This window comes from Phyllobates terribilis, unplaced genomic scaffold (genome assembly GCF_046119375.1).
Source record: "Phyllobates terribilis strain yellow unplaced genomic scaffold, ASM4611937v1 Scaffold_169__1_contigs__length_4117513, whole genome shotgun sequence".
Taxonomy (NCBI): domain Eukaryota; kingdom Metazoa; phylum Chordata; class Amphibia; order Anura; family Dendrobatidae; genus Phyllobates; species Phyllobates terribilis.
Window position 1 is genome coordinate 4,047,904 of NW_027362929.1, and position 19,667 is coordinate 4,067,570.

Below are 19,667 nucleotides of genomic sequence, written 5' to 3' on the forward strand. Positions count from 1 at the left end.
AGAGACCGCCATAAGCAACAGTTTAAAAGAATGCCACAGACTAATCAACCAAACTTTTTGGGTTGGTTTCTCTTTTATAGTCTGCAGGCATTAAATGAAAGAAGTCAGTGTTCCAGCAGAGGGAGACAACGTTTCAGAAAAGGCATTGTAGCAAACCAAAAAAGAAATTTTAAGCGCAGCAGAGTAACCAGCTCACATACCTGTTAGCTCAGGTGAGTTTAAAAGGCTGCTGTTGATAACAAGGGCATTTGCTAAATAGATGGTGTGTGTGCAACAATATACTGAAAGGTCAATTATATTGTGCAGCTTATCTCACCACCTGTAGTTATTTAGGTGAAAGCTCCAAAATGCTTGCCTAATATGTCTGTTTATCCAAAAGGAAGTATAGAGGGAGAGCTAGATAGATAGCATTGCATTACATTACATTACATGGCAATGCAATGCACAGTTGCTGAAGTTAAACCAAAATGAGCTTGTCATCTGGCTTCTGCAACTTTTAACATGAAAAATCCAATGAGGAGAAGAAAAGCAAAGCCAAAGAGTCCATCCCAAAATCCGACAAACAAGCAAAATGAACAAAAAGCATTGAATTCAATTCTTTCTGATTTTAGAAACTGCATTAAAGAAGGGGTGCACCGGTCCTGGAGATACTGCAATACCAGGTCAATGCGTGGAGTGGACAGAGCAAGCTCTTTTTCCATCTCCCTGTTCTAAAAATCCATTTAATATATGGTCCCCAGATAGGGGACGTATCAGATATTAAACTGATAAGAACAGATACTACACTTGATCTTAGCCAAAAGGCCGAGAAGCGATAACCAGAATTGGTTTCCGACTACGGTGCCACCCAAGGATTCTGAAAAGTCCATTTGTGGAGATGGCCACCTGGACTCCCGTTAAGAAGACATGCTGTCAACCTCTAGATCCCTCACATGCCTGCACTTTTCGGCTTGCTGCTGCTGCAATCCACGCGTTTTAGATCTGCATAACTCCACCTCTTTTAGCACAGTACCCTCAACCCCCGGCTGTTCCCACCCGCCTCAACACCGTTGGAAGGGAGGAGAACCAATTAAGCAATTAAGGCGGGGGGGGGGGTGGAACGAGCAGCTGTCTACCCTTAGCAGGAGGGTTGCTGATTAATTACCTCTCCTGCTGCTGCTGCTGCTGGCTGTCCAGCAGCAGACTGAAGGTGGCTGCTGCTGTGCGCAGGTATATAAAGGCTCAGAGCCTATTATGACACGCGCAGCCAGCGTTCCATTGCCACATTCCGTCTACTGCAGGCGGGATACCTGGATGGCTGAATGTCACTGAGAAGCTCACAGAGACCGCCATAAGCAACAGTTTAAAAGAATGCCACAGACTAATCAACCAAACTTTTTGGTTTGGTTTCTCTTTTATAGTCTGCAGGCATTAAATGAAAGAAGTCAGTGTTCCAGCAGAGGGAGACAACGTTTCAGAAAAGGCATTGTAGCAAACCAAAAAAGAAATTTTAAGCGCAGCAGAGTAACCAGCTCACATACCTGTTAGCTCAGGTGAGTTTAAAAGGCTGCTGTTGATAACAAGGGCATTTGCTAAATAGATGGTGTGTGTGCAACAATATACTGAAAGGTCAATTATATTGTGCAGCTTATCTCACCACCTGTAGTTATTTAGGTGAAAGCTCCAAAATGCTTGCCTAATATGTCTGTTTATCCAAAAGGAAGTATAGAGGGAGAGCTAGATAGATAGCATTGCATTACATTACATTACATGGCAATGCAATGCACAGTTGCTGAAGTTGAACCAAAATGAGCTTGTCATCTGGCTTCTGCAACTTTTAACATGAAAAATCCAATGAGGAGAAGAAAAGCAAAGCCAAAGAGTCCATCCCAAAATCCGACAAACAATCAAAATGAACAAAAAGCATTGAATTCAATTCTTTCTGATTTTAGAAACTGCATTAAAGAAGGGGTGCACCGGTCCTGGAGATACTGCAATACCAGGTCAATGCGTGGAGTGGACAGAGCAAGCTCTTTTTCCATCTCCCTGTTCTAAAAATCCATTTAATATATGGTCCCCAGATAGGGGACGTATCAGATATTAAACTGATAAGAACAGATACTACACTTGATCTTAGCCAAAAGGCCGAGAAGCGATAACCAGAATTGGTTTCCGACTACGGTGCCACCCAAGGATTCTGAAAAGTCCATTTGTGGAGATGGCCACCTGGACTCCCGTTAAGAAGACATGCTGTCAACCTCTAGATCCCTCACATGCCTGCACTTTTCGGCTTGCTGCTGCTGCAATCCACGCGTTTTAGATCTGCATAACTCCACCTCTTTTAGCACAGTACCCTCAACCCCCGGCTGTTCCCACCCGCCTCAACACCGTTGGAAGGGAGGAGAACCAATTAAGGCGGGGGGCGGGTGGAACGAGCAGCTGTCTACCCTTAGCAGGAGGGTTGCTGATTAATTACCTCTCCTGCTGCTGCTGCTGCTGGCTGTCCAGCAGCAGACTGAAGGTGGCTGCTGCTGTGCGCAGGTATATAAAGGCTCAGAGCCTATTATGACACGCGCAGCCAGCGTTCCATTGCCACATTCCGTCTACTGCAGGCGGGATACCTGGATGGCTGAATGTCACTGAGAAGCTCACAGAGACCGCCATAAGCAACAGTTTAAAAGAATGCCACAGACTAATCAACCAAACTTTTTGGGTTGGTTTCTCTTTTATAGTCTGCAGGCATTAAATGAAAGAAGTCAGTGTTCCAGCAGAGGGAGACAACGTTTCAGAAAAAGCATTGTAGCAAACCAAAAAAGAAATTTTAAGCGCAGCAGAGTAACCAGCTCACATACCTGTTAGCTCAGGTGAGTTTAAAAGGCTGCTGTTGATAACAAGGGCATTTGCTAAATAGATGGTGTGTGTGCAACAATATACTGAAAGGTCAATTATATTGTGCAGCTTATCTCACCACCTGTAGTTATTTAGGTGAAAGCTCCAAAATGCTTGCCTAATATGTCTGTTTATCCAAAAGGAAGTATAGAGGGAGAGCTAGATAGATAGCATTGCATTACATTACATTACATGGCAATGCAATGCACAGTTGCTGAAGTTGAACCAAAATGAGCTTGTCATCTGGCTTCTGCAACTTTTAACATGAAAAATCCAATGAGGAGAAGAAAAGCAAAGCCAAAGAGTCCATCCCAAAATCCGACAAACAAGCAAAATGAACAAAAAGCATTGAATTCAATTCTTTCTGATTTTAGAAACTGCATTAAAGAAGGGGTGCACCGGTCCTGGAGATACTGCAATACCAGGTCAATGTGTGGAGTGGACAGAGCAAGCTCTTTTTCCATCTCCCTGTTCTAAAAATCCATTTACTATATGGTCCCCAGATAGGGGACGTATCAGATATTAAACTGATAAGAACAGATTTTTTGATTGAATATATCTTTTATTAGCACAAAAAATAAGTTAACAGACAGTGTACAGTGCCGCAGCCCAGTACACACAGAATTCTACATCATATTTACATAGCATGAGGATACGACGCACTAACTAGACACATCACACCCCTATGCTACACAAAACACTCAATCTGAAAGAAAAAGCATGTCAATCAATACAGTACGACGAACCGTGATAAGGGATGGGGATTGGGAAAAAGGGGATGGGGAGGGGAAAATCACAGGCCCGAAGGTTTATTGAAAGACAAGACACATAAGGGGAGAGGGGGAGGAGGGGTTTAGTCCTCATCCTCGTCCTCCGGACCGTCCACGATGGAATAGTCTCTGAGCAGGCTGTGGATCAGCCTGCGGCAGTCCTGGATGGACATCCTCTCCCTCCTCAAGATGAGCCGGTTCCTGGCGACCCAAACGGCATCCTTGAAGCAGTTCATAAGGCGCCAAGCCTCCTGGATGGCTCCGACGGTATGAACCCCAGGGAAGAGTCCGTAAAGCACAGAATGGTGCGATAGGCTCGCCCTGGGGACAGAGTTCCTCAGGTCGTCCTCAAGGGCAGTCAACAGGCGCTGTGCAAATCCGCAGTCCCAAAAAGTGTGCAAAGATGTTTCCTCCACGAAGGGGCACCTTGGGCAGTACCTGGTCTTGCACAGGTTCCGGGCATGCATGAATGACCGGACGGGCAGTCCGCCCTGAATCGCCATCCACGACAAGTCCTTGTGCCCGTTGGTCAGCCTGTCAGACGACACATTTGTCCACACAGTCTCCAGCGTGTCCTGGTGAAGTCCTGTGATGTTCTCCACGTCATCCTTGGCTCTGATGAGCTTGTGGATAGTTTTGGGCTTCCACAAGTCGGGCTTGAGTCCCTCCAGTTGATGTTCCCCCACAAATCGAACGACGTCTCCGTAGAACCATGGCGTCGTCCAGTTGTAGGGGAAGGAGCTGTCCCACTTGTCCCAGCCGAGTCGCCTCCAAAAAGGAAGCAGGAAGAAGCGAGACATGGACCTGCCCGCGGAGCCATTCTTGACTTGCAAAGTCCGGCGGACACAATCACACACAAAAAAGGATCGCAGGAGGGTGGGGATATCTAGAACGCCCTTCCCGATACTACACTTGATCTTAGCCAAAAGGCCGAGAAGCGATAACCAGAATTGGTTTCCGACTACGGTGCCACCCAAGGATTCTGAAAAGTCCATTTGTGGAGATGGCCACCTGGACTCCCGTTAAGAAGACATGCTGTCAACCTCTAGATCCCTCACATGCCTGCACTTTTCGGCTTGCTGCTGCTGCAATCCACGCGTTTTAGATCTGCATAACTCCACCTCTTTTAGCACAGTACCCTCAACCCCCGGCTGTTCCCACCCGCCTCAACACCGTTGGAAGGGAGGAGAACCAATTAAGGCGGGGGGGGGGTGGAACGAGCAGCTGTCTACCCTTAGCAGGAGGGTTGCTGATTAATTACCTCTCCTGCTGCTGCTGGCTGTCCAGCAGCAGACTGAAGGTGGCTGCTGCTGTGCGCAGGTATATAAAGGCTCAGAGCCTATTATGACACGCGCAGCCAGCGTTCCATTGCCACATTCCGTCTACTGCAGGCGGGATACCTGGATGGCTGAATGTCACTGAGAAGCTCACAGAGACCGCCATAAGCAACAGTTTAAAAGAATGCCACAGACTAATCAACCAAACTTTTTGGGTTGGTTTCTCTTTTATAGTCTGCAGGCATTAAATGAAAGAAGTCAGTGTTCCAGCAGAGGGAGACAACGTTTCAGAAAAGGCATTGTAGCAAACCAAAAAAGAAATTTTAAGCGCAGCAGAGTAACCAGCTCACATACCTGTTAGCTCAGGTGAGTTTAAAAGGCTGCTGTTGATAACAAGGGCATTTGCTAAATAGATGGTGTGTGTGCAACAATATACTGAAAGGTCAATTATATTGTGCAGCTTATCTCACCACCTGTAGTTATTTAGGTGAAAGCTCCAAAATGCTTGCCTAATATGTCTGTTTATCCAAAAGGAAGTATAGAGGGAGAGCTAGATAGATAGCATTGCATTACATTACATTACATGGCAATGCAATGCACAGTTGCTGAAGTTGAACCAAAATGAGCTTGTCATCTGGCTTCTGCAACTTTTAACATGAAAAATCCAATGAGGAGAAGAAAAGCAAAGCCAAAGAGTCCATCCCAAAATCCGACAAACAAGCAAAATGAACAAAAAGCATTGAATTCAATTCTTTCTGATTTTAGAAACTGCATTAAAGAAGGGGTGCACCGGTCCTGGAGATACTGCAATACCAGGTCAATGCGTGGAGTGGACAGAGCAAGCTCTTTTTCCATCTCCCTGTTCTAAAAATCCATTTAATATATGGTCCCCAGATAGGGGACGTATCAGATATTAAACTGATAAGAACAGATACTACACTTGATCTTAGCCAAAAGGCCGAGAAGCGATAACCAGAATTGGTTTCCGACTACGGTGCCACCCAAGGATTCTGAAAAGTCCATTTGTGGAGATGGCCACCTGGACTCCCGTTAAGAAGACATGCTGTCAACCTCTAGATCCCTCACATGCCTGCACTTTTCGGCTTGCTGCTGCTGCAATCCACGCGTTTTAGATCTGCATAACTCCACCTCTTTTAGCACAGTACCCTCAACCCCCGGCTGTTCCCACCCGCCTCAACACCGTTGGAAGGGAGGAGAACCAATTAAGGCGGGGGGGGGGGTGGAACGAGCAGCTGTCTACCCTTAGCAGGAGGGTTGCTGATTAATTACCTCTCCTGCTGCTGCTGGCTGTCCAGCAGCAGACTGAAGGTGGCTGCTGCTGTGCGCAGGTATATAAAGGCTCAGAGCCTATTATGACACGCGCAGCCAGCGTTCCATTGCCACATTCCGTCTACTGCAGGCGGGATACCTGGATGGCTGAATGTCACTGAGAAGCTCACAGAGACCGCCATAAGCAACAGTTTAAAAGAATGCCACAGACTAATCAACCAAACTTTTTGGGTTGGTTTCTCTTTTATAGTCTGCAGGCATTAAATGAAAGAAGTCAGTGTTCCAGCAGAGGGAGACAACGTTTCAGAAAAGGCATTGTAGCAAACCAAAAAAGAAATTTTAAGCGCAGCAGAGTAACCAGCTCACATACCTGTTAGCTCAGGTGAGTTTAAAAGGCTGCTGTTGATAACAAGGGCATTTGCTAAATAGATGGTGTGTGTGCAACAATATACTGAAAGGTCAATTATATTGTGCAGCTTATCTCACCACCTGTAGTTATTTAGGTGAAAGCTCCAAAATGCTTGCCTAATATGTCTGTTTATCCAAAAGGAAGTATAGAGGGAGAGCTAGATAGATAGCATTGCATTACATTACATTACATGGCAATGCAATGCACAGTTGCTGAAGTTGAACCAAAATGAGCTTGTCATCTGGCTTCTGCAACTTTTAACATGAAAAATCCAATGAGGAGAAGAAAAGCAAAGCCAAAGAGTCCATCCCAAAATCCGACAAACAAGCAAAATGAACAAAAAGCATTGAATTCAATTCTTTCTGATTTTAGAAACTGCATTAAAGAAGGGGTGCACCGGTCCTGGAGATACTGCAATACCAGGTCAATGCGTGGAGTGGACAGAGCAAGCTCTTTTTCCATCTCCCTGTTCTAAAAATCCATTTAATATATGGTCCCCAGATAGGGGACGTATCAGATATTAAACTGATAAGAACAGATACTACACTTGATCTTAGCCAAAAGGCCGAGAAGCGATAACCAGAATTGGTTTCCGACTACGGTGCCACCCAACGATTCTGAAAAGTCCATTTGTGGAGATGGCCACCTGGACTCCCGTTAAGAAGACATGCTGTCAACCTCTAGATCCCTCACATGCCTGCACTTTTCGGCTTGCTGCTGCTGCAATCCACGTGTTTTAGATCTGCATAACTCCACCTCTTTTAGCACAGTACCCTCAACCCCCGGCTGTTCCCACCCGCCTCAACACCGTTGGAAGGGAGGAGAACCAATTAAGGCGGGGGGGGGGTGGAACGAGCAGCTGTCTACCCTTAGCAGGAGGGTTGCTGATTAATTACCTCTCCTGCTGCTGCTGCTGCTGGCTGTCCAGCAGCAGACTGAAGGTGGCTGCTGCTGTGCGCAGGTATATAAAGGCTCAGAGCCTATTATGACACGCGCAGCCAGCGTTCCATTGCCACATTCCGTCTACTGCAGGCGGGATACCTGGATGGCTGAATGTCACTGAGAAGCTCACAGAGACCGCCATAAGCAACAGTTTAAAAGAATGCCACAGACTAATCAACCAAACTTTTTGGGTTGGTTTCTCTTTTATAGTCTGCAGGCATTAAATGAAAGAAGTCAGTGTTCCAGCAGAGGGAGACAACGTTTCAGAAAAGGCATTGTAGCAAACCAAAAAAGAAATTTTAAGCGCAGCAGAGTAACCAGCTCACATACCTGTTAGCTCAGGTGAGTTTAAAAGGCTGCTGTTGATAACAAGGGCATTTGCTAAATAGATGGTGTGTGTGCAACAATATACTGAAAGGTCAATTATATTGTGCAGCTTATCTCACCACCTGTAGTTATTTAGGTGAAAGCTCCAAAATGCTTGCCTAATATGTCTGTTTATCCAAAAGGAAGTATAGAGGGAGAGCTAGATAGATAGCATTGCATTACATTACATTACATGGCAATGCAATGCACAGTTGCTGAAGTTGAACCAAAATGAGCTTGTCATCTGGCTTCTGCAACTTTTAACATGAAAAATCCAATGAGGAGAAGAAAAGCAAAGCCAAAGAGTCCATCCCAAAATCCGACAAACAAGCAAAATGAACAAAAAGCATTGAATTCAATTCTTTCTGATTTTAGAAACTGCATTAAAGAAGGGGTGCACCGGTCCTGGAGATACTGCAATACCAGGTCAATGCGTGGAGTGGACAGAGCAAGCTCTTTTTCCATCTCCCTGTTCTAAAAATCCATTTAATATATGGTCCCCAGATAGGGGACGTATCAGATATTAAACTGATAAGAACAGATACCACACTTGATCTTAGCCAAAAGGCCGAGAAGCGATAACCAGAATTGGTTTCCGACTACGGTGCCACCCAAGGATTCTGAAAAGTCCATTTGTGGAGATGGCCACCTGGACTCCCGTTAAGAAGACATGCTGTCAACCTCTAGATCCCTCACATGCCTGCACTTTTCGGCTTGCTGCTGCTGCAATCCACGCGTTTTAGATCTGCATAACTCCACCTCTTTTAGCACAGTACCCTCAACCCCCGGCTGTTCCCACCCGCCTCAACACCGTTGGAAGGGAGGAGAACCAATTAAGGCGGGGGGGGGGGGGTGGAACGAGCAGCTGTCTACCCTTAGCAGGAGGGTTGCTGATTAATTGCCTCTCCTGCTGCTGCTGCTGCTGGCTGTCCAGCAGCAGACTGAAGGTGGCTGCTGCTGTGCGCAGGTATATAAAGGCTCAGAGCCTATTATGACACGCGCAGCCAGCGTTCCATTGCCACATTCCGTCTACTGCAGGCGGGATACCTGGATGGCTGAATGTCACTGAGAAGCTCACAGAGACCGCCATAAGCAACAGTTTAAAAGAATGCCACAGACTAATCTACCAAACTTTTTGGGTTGGTTTCTCTTTTATAGTCTGCAGGCATTAAATGAAAGAAGTCAGTGTTCCAGCAGAGGGAGACAACGTTTCAGAAAAGGCATTGTAGCAAACCAAAAAAGAAATTTTAAGCGCAGCAGAGTAACCAGCTCACATACCTGTTAGCTCAGGTGAGTTTAAAAGGCTGCTGTTGATAACAAGGGCATTTGCTAAATAGATGGTGTGTGTGCAACAATATACTGAAAGGTCAATTATATTGTGCAGCTTATCTCACCACCTGTAGTTATTTAGGTGAAAGCTCCAAAATGCTTGCCTAATATGTCTGTTTATCCAAAAGGAAGTATAGAGGGAGAGCTAGATAGATAGCATTGCATTACATTACATTACATGGCAATGCAATGCACAGTTGCTGAAGTTGAACCAAAATGAGCTTGTCATCTGGCTTCTGCAACTTTTAACATGAAAAATCCAATGAGGAGAAGAAAAGCAAAGCCAAAGAGTCCATCCCAAAATCCGACAAACAAGCAAAATGAACAAAAAGCATTGAATTCAATTCTTTCTGATTTTAGAAACTGCATTAAAGAAGGGGTGCACCGGTCCTGGAGATACTGCAATACCAGGTCAATGCGTGGAGTGGACAGAGCAAGCTCTTTTTCCATCTCCCTGTTCTAAAAATCCATTTAATATATGGTCCCCAGATAGGGGACGTATCAGATATTAAACTGATAAGAACAGATACTACACTTGATCTTAGCCAAAGAGCCGAGAAGCGATAACCAGAATTGGTTTCCGACTACGGTGCCACCCAAGGATTCTGAAAAGTCCATTTGTGGAGATGGCCACCTGGACTCCCGTTAAGAAGACATGCTGTCAACCTCTAGATCCCTCACATGCCTGCACTTTTCGGCTTGCTGCTGCTGCAATCCACGCGTTTTAGATCTGCATAACTCCACCTCTTTTAGCACAGTACCCTCAACCCCCGGCTGTTCCCACCCGCCTCAACACCGTTGGAAGGGAGGAGAACCAATTAAGGCGGGGGGGGGGTGGAACGAGCAGCTGTCTACCCTTAGCAGGAGGGTTGCTGATTAATTACCTCTCCTGCTGCTGCTGCTGCTGGCTGTCCAGCAGCAGACTGAAGGTGGCTGCTGCTGTGCGCAGGTATATAAAGGCTCAGAGCCTATTATGACACGCGCAGCCAGCGTTCCATTGCCACATTCCGTCTACTGCAGGCGGGATACCTGGATGGCTGAATGTCACTGAGAAGCTCACAGAGACCGTCATAAGCAACAGTTTAAAAGAATGCCACAGACTAATCAACCAAACTTTTTGGGTTGGTTTCTCTTTTATAGTCTGCAGGCATTAAATGAAAGAAGTCAGTGCTCCAGCAGAGGGAGACAACGTTTCAGAAAAGGCATTGTAGCAAACCAAAAAAGAAATTTTAAGCGCAGCAGAGTAACCAGCTCACATACCTGTTAGCTCAGGTGAGTTTAAAAGGCTGCTGTTGATAACAAGGGCATTTGCTAAATAGATGGTGTGTGTGCAACAATATACTGAAAGGTCAATTATATTGTGCAGCTTATCTCACCACCTGTAGTTATTTAGGTGAAAGCTCCAAAATGCTTGCCTAATATGTCTGTTTATCCAAAAGGAAGTATAGAGGGAGAGCTAGATAGATAGCATTGCATTACATTACATTACATGGCAATGCAATGCACAGTTGCTGAAGTTGAACCAAAATGAGCTTGTCATCTGGCTTCTGCAACTTTTAACATGAAAAATCCAATGAGGAGAAGAAAAGCAAAGCCAAAGAGTCCATCCCAAAATCCGACAAACAAGCAAAATGAACAAAAAGCATTGAATTCAATTCTTTCTGATTTTAGAAACTACATTAAAGAAGGGGTGCACCGGTCCTGGAGATACTGCAATACCAGGTCAATGCGTGGAGTGGACAGAGCAAGCTCTTTTTCCATCTCCCTGTTCTAAAAATCCATTTAATATATGGTCCCCAGATAGGGGACGTATCAGATATTAAACTGATAAGAACAGATACTACACTTGATCTTAGCTAAAAGGCCGAGAAGCGATAACCAGAATTGGTTTCCGACTACGGTGCCACCCAAGGATTCTGAAAAGTCCATTTGTGGAGATGGCCACCTGGACTCCCGTTAAGAAGACATGCTGTCAACCTCTAGATCCCTCACATGCCTGCACTTTTCGGCTTGCTGCTGCTGCAATCCACGCGTTTTAGATCTGCATAACTCCACCTCTTTTAGCACAGTACCCTCAACCCCCGGCTGTTCCCACCCGCCTCAACACCGTTGGAAGGGAGGAGAACCAATTAAGGCGGGGGGGGGGTGGAACGAGCAGCTGTCTACCCTTAGCAGGAGGGTTGCTGATTAATTACCTCTCCTGCTGCTGCTGCTGCTGGCTGTCCAGCAGCAGACTGAAGGTGGCTGCTGCTGTGCGCAGGTATATAAAGGCTCAGAGCCTATTATGACACGCGCAGCCAGCGTTCCATTGCCACATTCCGTCTACTGCAGGCGGGATACCTGGATGGCTGAATGTCACTGAGAAGCTCACAGAGACCGCCATAAGCAACAGTTTAAAAGAATGCCACAGACTAATCAACCAAACTTTTTGGGTTGGTTTCTCTTTTATAGTCTGCAGGCATTAAATGAAAGAAGTCAGTGTTCCAGCAGAGGGAGACAACGTTTCAGAAAAGGCATTGTAGCAAACCAAAAAAGAAATTTTAAGCGCAGCAGAGTAACCAGCTCACATACCTGTTAGCTCAGGTGAGTTTAAAAGGCTGCTGTTGATAACAAGGGCATTTGCTAAATAGATGGTGTGTGTGCAACAATATACTGAAAGGTCAATTATATTGTGCAGCTTATCTCACCACCTGTAGTTATTTAGGTGAAAGCTCCAAAATGCTTGCCTAATATGTCTGTTTATCCAAAAGGAAGTATAGAGGGAGAGCTAGATAGATAGCATTGCATTACATTACATTACATGGCAATGCAATGCACAGTTGCTGAAGTTGAACCAAAATGAGCTTGTCATCTGGCTTCTGCAACTTTTAACATGAAAAATCCAATGAGGAGAAGAAAAGCAAAGCCAAAGAGTCCATCCCAAAATCCGACAAACAAGCAAAATGAACAAAAAGCATTGAATTCAATTCTTTCTGATTTTAGAAACTGCATTAAAGAAGGGGTGCACCGGTCCTGGAGATACTGCAATACCAGGTCAATGCGTGGAGTGGACAGAGCAAGCTCTTTTTCCATCTCCCTGTTCTAAAAATCCATTTAATATATGGTCCCCAGATAGGGGACGTATCAGATATTAAACTGATAAGAACAGATACTACACTTGATCTTAGCCAAAAGGCCGAGAAGCGATAACCAGAATTGGTTTCCGACTACGGTGCCACCCAAGGATTCTGAAAAGTCCATTTGTGGAGATGGCCACCTGGACTCCCGTTAAGAAGACATGCTGTCAACCTCTAGATCCCTCACATGCCTGCACTTTTCGGCTTGCTGCTGCTGCAATCCACGCGTTTTAGATCTGCATAACTCCACCTCTTTTAGCACAGTACCCTCAACCCCCGGCTGTTCCCACCGGCCTCAACACCGTTGGAAGGGAGGAGAACCAATTAAGGCGGGGGGGGGGGTGGAACGAGCAGCTGTCTACCCTTAGCAGGAGGGTTGCTGATTAATTACCTCTCCTGCTGCTGCTGCTGCTGGCTGTCCAGCAGCAGACTGAAGGTGGCTGCTGCTGTGCGCAGGTATATAAAGGCTCAGAGCCTATTATGACACGCGCAGCCAGCGTTCCATTGCCACATTCCGTCTACTGCAGGCGGGATACCTGGATGGCTGAATGTCACTGACAAGCTCACAGAGACCGCCATAAGCAACAGTTTAAAAGAATGCCACAGACTAATCAACCAAACTTTTTGGGTTGGTTTCTCTTTTATAGTCTGCAGGCATTAAATGAAAGAAGTCAGTGTTCCAGCAGAGGGAGACAACGTTTCAGAAAAGGCATTGTAGCAAACCAAAAAAGAAATTTTAAGCGCAGCAGAGTAACCAGCTCACATACCTGTTAGCTCAGGTGAGTTTAAAAGGCTGCTGTTGATAACAAGGGCATTTGATAAATAGATGGTGTGTGTGCAACAATATACTGAAAGGTCAATTATATTGTGCAGCTTATCTCACCACCTGTAGTTATTTAGGTGAAAGCTCCAAAATGCTTGCCTAATATGTCTGTTTATCCAAAAGGAAGTATAGAGGGAGAGCTAGATAGATAGCATTGCATTACATTACATTACATGGCAATGCAATGCACAGTTGCTGAAGTTGAACCAAAATGAGCTTGTCATCTGGCTTCTGCAACTTTTAACATGAAAAATCCAATGAGGAGAAGAAAAGCAAAGCCAAAGAGTCCATCCCAAAATCCGACAAACAAGCAAAATGAACAAAAAGCATTGAATTCAATTCTTTCTGATTTTAGAAACTGCATTAAAGAAGGGGTGCACCGGTCCTGGAGATACTGCAATACCAGGTCAATGCGTGGAGTGGACAGAGCAAGCTCTTTTTCCATCTCCCTGTTCTAAAAATCCATTTAATATATGGTCCCCAGATAGGGGACGTATCAGATATTAAACTGATAAGAACAGATACTACACTTGATCTTAGCCAAAAGGCCGAGAAGCGATAACCAGAATTGGTTTCCGACTACGGTGCCACCCAAGGATTCTGAAAAGTCCATTTGTGGAGATGGCCACCTGGACTCCCGTTAAGAAGACATGCTGTCAACCTCTAGATCCCTCACATGCCTGCACTTTTCGGCTTGCTGCTGCTGCAATCCACGCGTTTTAGATCTGCATAACTCCACCTCTTTTAGCACAGTACCCTCAACCCCCGGCTGTTCCCACCCGCCTCAACACCGTTGGAAGGGAGGAGAACCAATTAAGGCGGGGGGGGGGGTGGAACGAGCAGCTGTCTACCCTTAGCAGGAGGGTTGCTGATTAATTACCTCTCCTGCTGCTGCTGCTGCTGGCTGTCCAGCAGCAGACTGAAGGTGGCTGCTGCTGTGCGCAGGTATATAAAGGCTCAGAGCCTATTATGACACGCGCAGCCAGCGTTCCATTGCCACATTCCGTCTACTGCAGGCGGGATACCTGGATGGCTGAATGTCACTGAGAAGCTCACAGAGACCGCCATAAGCAACAGTTTAAAAGAATGCCACAGACTAATCAACCAAACTTTTTGGGTTGGTTTCTCTTTTATAGTCTGCAGGCATTAAATGAAAGAAGTCAGTGTTCCAGCAGAGGGAGACAACGTTTCAGAAAAGGCATTGTAGCAAACCAAAAAAGAAATTTTAAGCGCAGCAGAGTAACCAGCTCACATACCTGTTAGCTCAGGTGAGTTTAAAAGGCTGCTGTTGATAACAAGGGCATTTGCTAAATAGATGGTGTGTGTGCAACAATATACTGAAAGGTCAATTATATTGTGCAGCTTATCTCACCACCTGTAGTTATTTAGGTGAAAGCTCCAAAATGCTTGCCTAATATGTCTGTTTATCCAAAAGGAAGTATAGAGGGAGAGCTAGATAGATAGCATTGCATTACATTACATTACATGGCAATGCAATGCACAGTTGCTGAAGTTGAACCAAAATGAGCTTGTCATCTGGCTTCTGCAACTTTTAACATGAAAAATCCAATGAGGAGAAGAAAAGCAAAGCCAAAGAGTCCATCCCAAAATCCGACAAACAAGCAAAATGAACAAAAAGCATTGAATTCAATTCTTTCTGATTTTAGAAACTGCATTAAAGAAGGGGTGCACCGGTCCTGGAGATACTGCAATACCAGGTCAATGCGTGGAGTGGACAGAGCAAGCTCTTTTTCCATCTCCCTGTTCTAAAAATCCATTTAATATATGGTCCCCAGATAGGGGACGTATCAGATATTAAACTGATAAGAACAGATACTACACTTGATCTTAGCCAAAAGGCCGAGAAGCGATAACCAGAATTGGTTTCCGACTACGGTGCCACCCAAGGATTCTGAAAAGTCCATTTGTGGAGATGGCCACCTGGACTCCCGTTAAGAAGACATGCTGTCAACCTCTAGATCCCTCACATGCCTGCACTTTTCGGCTTGCTGCTGCTGCAATCCACGCGTTTTAGATCTGCATAACTCCACCTCTTTTAGCACAGTACCCTCAACCCCCGGCTGTTCCCACCCGCCTCAACACCGTTGGAAGGGAGGAGAACCAATTAAGGCGGGGGGGGGGTGGAACGAGCAGCTGTCTACCCTTAGCAGGAGGGTTGCTGATTAATTACCTCTCCTGCTGCTGCTGCTGCTGGCTGTCCAGCAGCAGACTGAAGGTGGCTGCTGCTGTGCGCAGGTATATAAAGGCTCAGAGCCTATTATGACACGCGCAGCCAGCGTTCCATTGCCACATTCCGTCTACTGCAGGCGGGATACCTGGATGGCTGAATGTCACTGAGAAGCTCACAGAGACCGCCATAAGCAACAGTTTAAAAGAATGCCACAGACTAATCAACCAAACTTTTTGGGTTGGTTTCTCTTTTATAGTCTGCAGGCATTAAATGAAAGAAGTCAGTGCTCCAGCAGAGGGAGACAACGTTTCAGAAAAGGCATTGTAGCAAACCAAAAAAGAAATTTTAAGCGCAGCAGAGTAACCAGCTCACATACCTGTTAGCTCAGGTGAGTTTAAAAGGCTGCTGTTGATAACAAGGGCATTTGCTAAATAGATGGTGTGTGTGCAACAATATACTGAAAGGTCAATTATATTGTGCAGCTTATCTCACCACCTGTAGTTATTTAGGTGAAAGCTCCAAAATGCTTGCCTAATATGTCTGTTTATCCAAAAGGAAGTATAGAGGGAGAGCTAGATAGATAGCATTGCATTACATTACATTACATGGCAATGCAATGCACAGTTGCTGAAGTTGAACCAAAATGAGCTTGTCATCTGGCTTCTGCAACTTTTAACATGAAAAATCCAATGAGGAGAAGAAAAGCAAAGCCAAAGAGTCCATCCCAAAATCCGACAAACAAGCAAAATGAACAAAAAGCATTGAATTCAATTCTTTCTGATTTTAGAAACTGCATTAAAGAAGGGGTGCACCGGTCCTGGAGATACTGCAATACCAGGTCAATGCGTGGAGTGGACAGAGCAAGCTCTTTTTCCATCTCCCTGTTCTAAAAATCCATTTAATATATGGTCCCCAGATAGGGGACGTATCAGATATTAAACTGATAAGAACAGATACTACACTTGATCTTAGCCAAAAGGCCGAGAAGCGATAACCAGAATTGGTTTCCGACTACGGTGCCACCCAAGGATTCTGAAAAGTCCATTTGTGGAGATGGCCACCTGGACTCCCGTTAAGAAGACATGCTGTCAACCTCTAGATCCCTCACATGCCTGCACTTTTCGGCTTGCTGCTGCTGCAATCCACGCGTTTTAGATCTGCATAACTCCACCTCTTTTAGCACAGTACCCTCAACCCCCGGCTGTTCCCACCGGCCTCAACACCGTTGGAAGGGAGGAGAACCAATTAAGGCGGGGGGGGGGGGTGGAACGAGCAGCTGTCTACCCTTAGCAGGAGGGTTGCTGATTAATTACCTCTCCTGCTGCTGCTGCTGCTGGCTGTCCAGCAGCAGACTGAAGGTGGCTGCTGCTGTGCGCAGGTATATAAAGGCTCAGAGCCTATTATGACACGCGCAGCCAGCGTTCCATTGCCACATTCCGTCTACTGCAGGCGGGATACCTGGATGGCTGAATGTCACTGACAAGCTCACAGAGACCGCCATAAGCAACAGTTTAAAAGAATGCCACAGACTAATCAACCAAACTTTTTGGGTTGGTTTCTCTTTTATAGTCTGCAGGCATTAAATGAAAGAAGTCAGTGTTCCAGCAGAGGGAGACAACGTTTCAGAAAAGGCATTGTAGCAAACCAAAAAAGAAATTTTAAGCGCAGCAGAGTAACCAGCTCACATACCTGTTAGCTCAGGTGAGTTTAAAAGGCTGCTGTTGATAACAAGGGCATTTGATAAATAGATGGTGTGTGTGCAACAATATACTGAAAGGTCAATTATATTGTGCAGCTTATCTCACCACCTGTAGTTATTTAGGTGAAAGCTCCAAAATGCTTGCCTAATATGTCTGTTTATCCAAAAGGAAGTATAGAGGGAGAGCTAGATAGATAGCATTGCATTACATTACATTACATGGCAATGCAATGCACAGTTGCTGAAGTTGAACCAAAATGAGCTTGTCATCTGGCTTCTGCAACTTTTAACATGAAAAATCCAATGAGGAGAAGAAAAGCAAAGCCAAAGAGTCCATCCCAAAATCCGACAAACAAGCAAAATGAACAAAAAGCATTGAATTCAATTCTTTCTGATTTTAGAAACTGCATTAAAGAAGGGGTGCACCGGTCCTGGAGATACTGCAATACCAGGTCAATGCGTGGAGTGGACAGAGCAAGCTCTTTTTCCATCTCCCTGTTCTAAAAATCCATTTAATATATGGTCCCCAGATAGGGGACGTATCAGATATTAAACTGATAAGAACAGATACTACACTTGATCTTAGCCAAAAGGCCGAGAAGCGATAACCAGAATTGGTTTCCGACTACGGTGCCACCCAAGGATTCTGAAAAGTCCATTTGTGGAGATGGCCACCTGGACTCCCGTTAAGAAGACATGCTGTCAACCTCTAGATCCCTCACATGCCTGCACTTTTCGGCTTGCTGCTGCTGCAATCCACGCGTTTTAGATCTGCATAACTCCACCTCTTTTAGCACAGTACCCTCAACCCCCGGCTGTTCCCACCCGCCTCAACACCGTTGGAAGGGAGGAGAACCAATTAAGGCGGGGGGGGGGTGGAACGAGCAGCTGTCTACCCTTAGCAGGAGGGTTGCTGATTAATTACCTCTCCTGCTGCTGCTGCTGCTGGCTGTCCAGCAGCAGACTGAAGGTGGCTGCTGCTGTGCGCAGGTATATAAAGGCTCAGAGCCTATTATGACACGCGCAGCCAGCGTTCCATTGCCACATTCCGTCTACTGCAGGCGGGATACCTGGATGGCTGAATGTCACTGAGAAGCTCACAGAGACCGCCATAAGCAACAGTTTAAAAGAATGCCACAGACTAATCAACCAAACTTTTTGGGTTGGTTTCTCTTTTATAGTCTGCAGGCATTAAATGAAAGAAGTCAGTGTTCCAGCAGAGGGAGACAACGTTTCAGAAAAGGCATTGTAGCAAACCAAAAAAGAAATTTTAAGCGCAGCAGAGTAACCAGCTCACATACCTGTTAGCTCAGGTGAGTTTAAAAGGCTGCTGTTGATAACAAGGGCATTTGCTAAATAGATGGTGTGTGTGCAACAATATACTGAAAGGTCAATTATATTGTGCAGCTTATCTCACCACCTGTAGTTATTTAGGTGAAAGCTCCAAAATGCTTGCCTAATATGTCTGTTTATCCAAAAGGAAGTATAGAGGGAGAGCTAGATAGATAGCATTGCATTACATTACATTACATGGCAATGCAATGCACAGTTGCTGAAGTTGAACCAAAATGAGCTTGTCATCTGGCTTCTGCAACTTTTAACATGAAAAATCCAATGAGGAGAAGAAAAGCAAAGCCAAAGAGTCCATCCCAAAATCCGACAAACAAGCAAAATGAACAAAAAGCATTGAATTCAATTCTTTCTGATTTTAGAAACTGCATTAAAGAAGGGGTGCACCGGTCCTGGAGATACTGCAATACCAGGTCAATGCGTGGAGTGGACAGAGCAAGCTCTTTTTCCATCTCCCTGTTCTAAAAATCCATTTAATATATGGTCCCCAGATAGGGGACGTATCAGATATTAAACTGATAAGAACAGATACTACACTTGATCTTAGCCAAAAGGCCGAGAAGCGATAACCAGAATTGGTTTCCGACTACGGTGCCACCCAAGGATTCTGAAAAGTCCATTTGTGGAGATGGCCACCTGGACTCCCGTTAAGAAGACATGCTGTCAACCTCTAGATCCCTCACATGCCTGCACTTTTCGGCTTGCTGCTGCTGCAATCCACGCGTTTTAGATCTGCATAACTCCACCTCTTTTAGCACAGTACCCTCAACCCCCGGCTGTTCCCACCCGCCTCAACACCGTTGGAAGGGAGGAGAACCAATTAAGGCGGGGGGGGGGTGGAACGAGCAGCTGTCTACCCTTAGCAGGAGGGTTGCTGATTAATTACCTCTCCTGCTGCTGCTGCTGCTGGCTGTCCAGCAGCAGACTGAAGGTGGCTGCTGCTGTGCGCAGGTATATAAAGGCTCAGAGCCTATTATGACACGCGCAGCCAGCGTTCCATTGCCACATTCCGTCTACTGCAGGCGGGATACCTGGATGGCTGAATGTCACTGAGAAGCTCACAGAGACCGCCATAAGCAACAGTTTAAAAGAATGCCACAGACTAATCAACCAAACTTTTTGGGTTGGTTTCTCTTTTATAGTCTGCAGGCATTAAATGAAAGAAGTCAGTGTTCCAGCAGAGGGAGACAACGTTTCAGAAAAGGCATTGTAGCAAACCAAAAAAGAAATTTTAAGC

The 19,667-nt window shown here is 45.5% G+C and overlaps 14 non-coding genes and 1 pseudogene across 14 annotated transcripts; all 15 read right to left on the reverse strand.

The window, feature by feature from the left end:
- Nucleotides 1-625: 625 nt before the first annotated feature.
- LOC141209774 (U2 spliceosomal RNA) lies at nucleotides 626-816 on the reverse strand. Its single transcript, XR_012279966.1, has one exon. It is a non-coding gene; the product is annotated as a U2 spliceosomal RNA (small nuclear RNA).
- Nucleotides 817-1,945: 1,129 nt separating this feature from the next.
- LOC141209775 (U2 spliceosomal RNA) lies at nucleotides 1,946-2,136 on the reverse strand. The gene has a single exon (XR_012279967.1). It is a non-coding gene; the product is annotated as a U2 spliceosomal RNA (small nuclear RNA).
- A 1,120-nt stretch (nucleotides 2,137-3,256) lies between these two features.
- On the reverse strand, nucleotides 3,257-3,449 carry LOC141210630 (U2 spliceosomal RNA). Its single transcript, XR_012280776.1, has one exon. It is a non-coding gene; the product is annotated as a U2 spliceosomal RNA (small nuclear RNA).
- Nucleotides 3,450-4,509: 1,060 nt separating this feature from the next.
- LOC141210844 (U2 spliceosomal RNA) lies at nucleotides 4,510-4,580 on the reverse strand (annotated as a pseudogene).
- A 1,114-nt stretch (nucleotides 4,581-5,694) lies between these two features.
- Nucleotides 5,695-5,885, reverse strand: LOC141209776 (U2 spliceosomal RNA). Its single transcript, XR_012279968.1, has one exon. It is a non-coding gene; the product is annotated as a U2 spliceosomal RNA (small nuclear RNA).
- A 1,115-nt stretch (nucleotides 5,886-7,000) lies between these two features.
- On the reverse strand, nucleotides 7,001-7,191 carry LOC141209777 (U2 spliceosomal RNA). Its single transcript, XR_012279969.1, has one exon. It is a non-coding gene; the product is annotated as a U2 spliceosomal RNA (small nuclear RNA).
- Nucleotides 7,192-8,311: 1,120 nt separating this feature from the next.
- Nucleotides 8,312-8,502, reverse strand: LOC141210298 (U2 spliceosomal RNA). Its single transcript, XR_012280470.1, has one exon. It is a non-coding gene; the product is annotated as a U2 spliceosomal RNA (small nuclear RNA).
- Nucleotides 8,503-9,625: 1,123 nt separating this feature from the next.
- On the reverse strand, nucleotides 9,626-9,816 carry LOC141210357 (U2 spliceosomal RNA). Its single transcript, XR_012280529.1, has one exon. It is a non-coding gene; the product is annotated as a U2 spliceosomal RNA (small nuclear RNA).
- A 1,120-nt stretch (nucleotides 9,817-10,936) lies between these two features.
- On the reverse strand, nucleotides 10,937-11,127 carry LOC141210309 (U2 spliceosomal RNA). Its single transcript, XR_012280481.1, has one exon. It is a non-coding gene; the product is annotated as a U2 spliceosomal RNA (small nuclear RNA).
- A 1,120-nt stretch (nucleotides 11,128-12,247) lies between these two features.
- Nucleotides 12,248-12,438, reverse strand: LOC141209778 (U2 spliceosomal RNA). Its single transcript, XR_012279970.1, has one exon. It is a non-coding gene; the product is annotated as a U2 spliceosomal RNA (small nuclear RNA).
- Nucleotides 12,439-13,559: 1,121 nt separating this feature from the next.
- On the reverse strand, nucleotides 13,560-13,750 carry LOC141209779 (U2 spliceosomal RNA). Its single transcript, XR_012279971.1, has one exon. It is a non-coding gene; the product is annotated as a U2 spliceosomal RNA (small nuclear RNA).
- Nucleotides 13,751-14,871: 1,121 nt separating this feature from the next.
- On the reverse strand, nucleotides 14,872-15,062 carry LOC141209781 (U2 spliceosomal RNA). The gene has a single exon (XR_012279973.1). It is a non-coding gene; the product is annotated as a U2 spliceosomal RNA (small nuclear RNA).
- A 1,120-nt stretch (nucleotides 15,063-16,182) lies between these two features.
- Nucleotides 16,183-16,373, reverse strand: LOC141209782 (U2 spliceosomal RNA). The gene has a single exon (XR_012279974.1). It is a non-coding gene; the product is annotated as a U2 spliceosomal RNA (small nuclear RNA).
- A 1,122-nt stretch (nucleotides 16,374-17,495) lies between these two features.
- Nucleotides 17,496-17,686, reverse strand: LOC141209783 (U2 spliceosomal RNA). Its single transcript, XR_012279975.1, has one exon. It is a non-coding gene; the product is annotated as a U2 spliceosomal RNA (small nuclear RNA).
- A 1,120-nt stretch (nucleotides 17,687-18,806) lies between these two features.
- On the reverse strand, nucleotides 18,807-18,997 carry LOC141209784 (U2 spliceosomal RNA). Its single transcript, XR_012279976.1, has one exon. It is a non-coding gene; the product is annotated as a U2 spliceosomal RNA (small nuclear RNA).
- Between the last annotated feature and the right edge of the window lie 670 nt (nucleotides 18,998-19,667).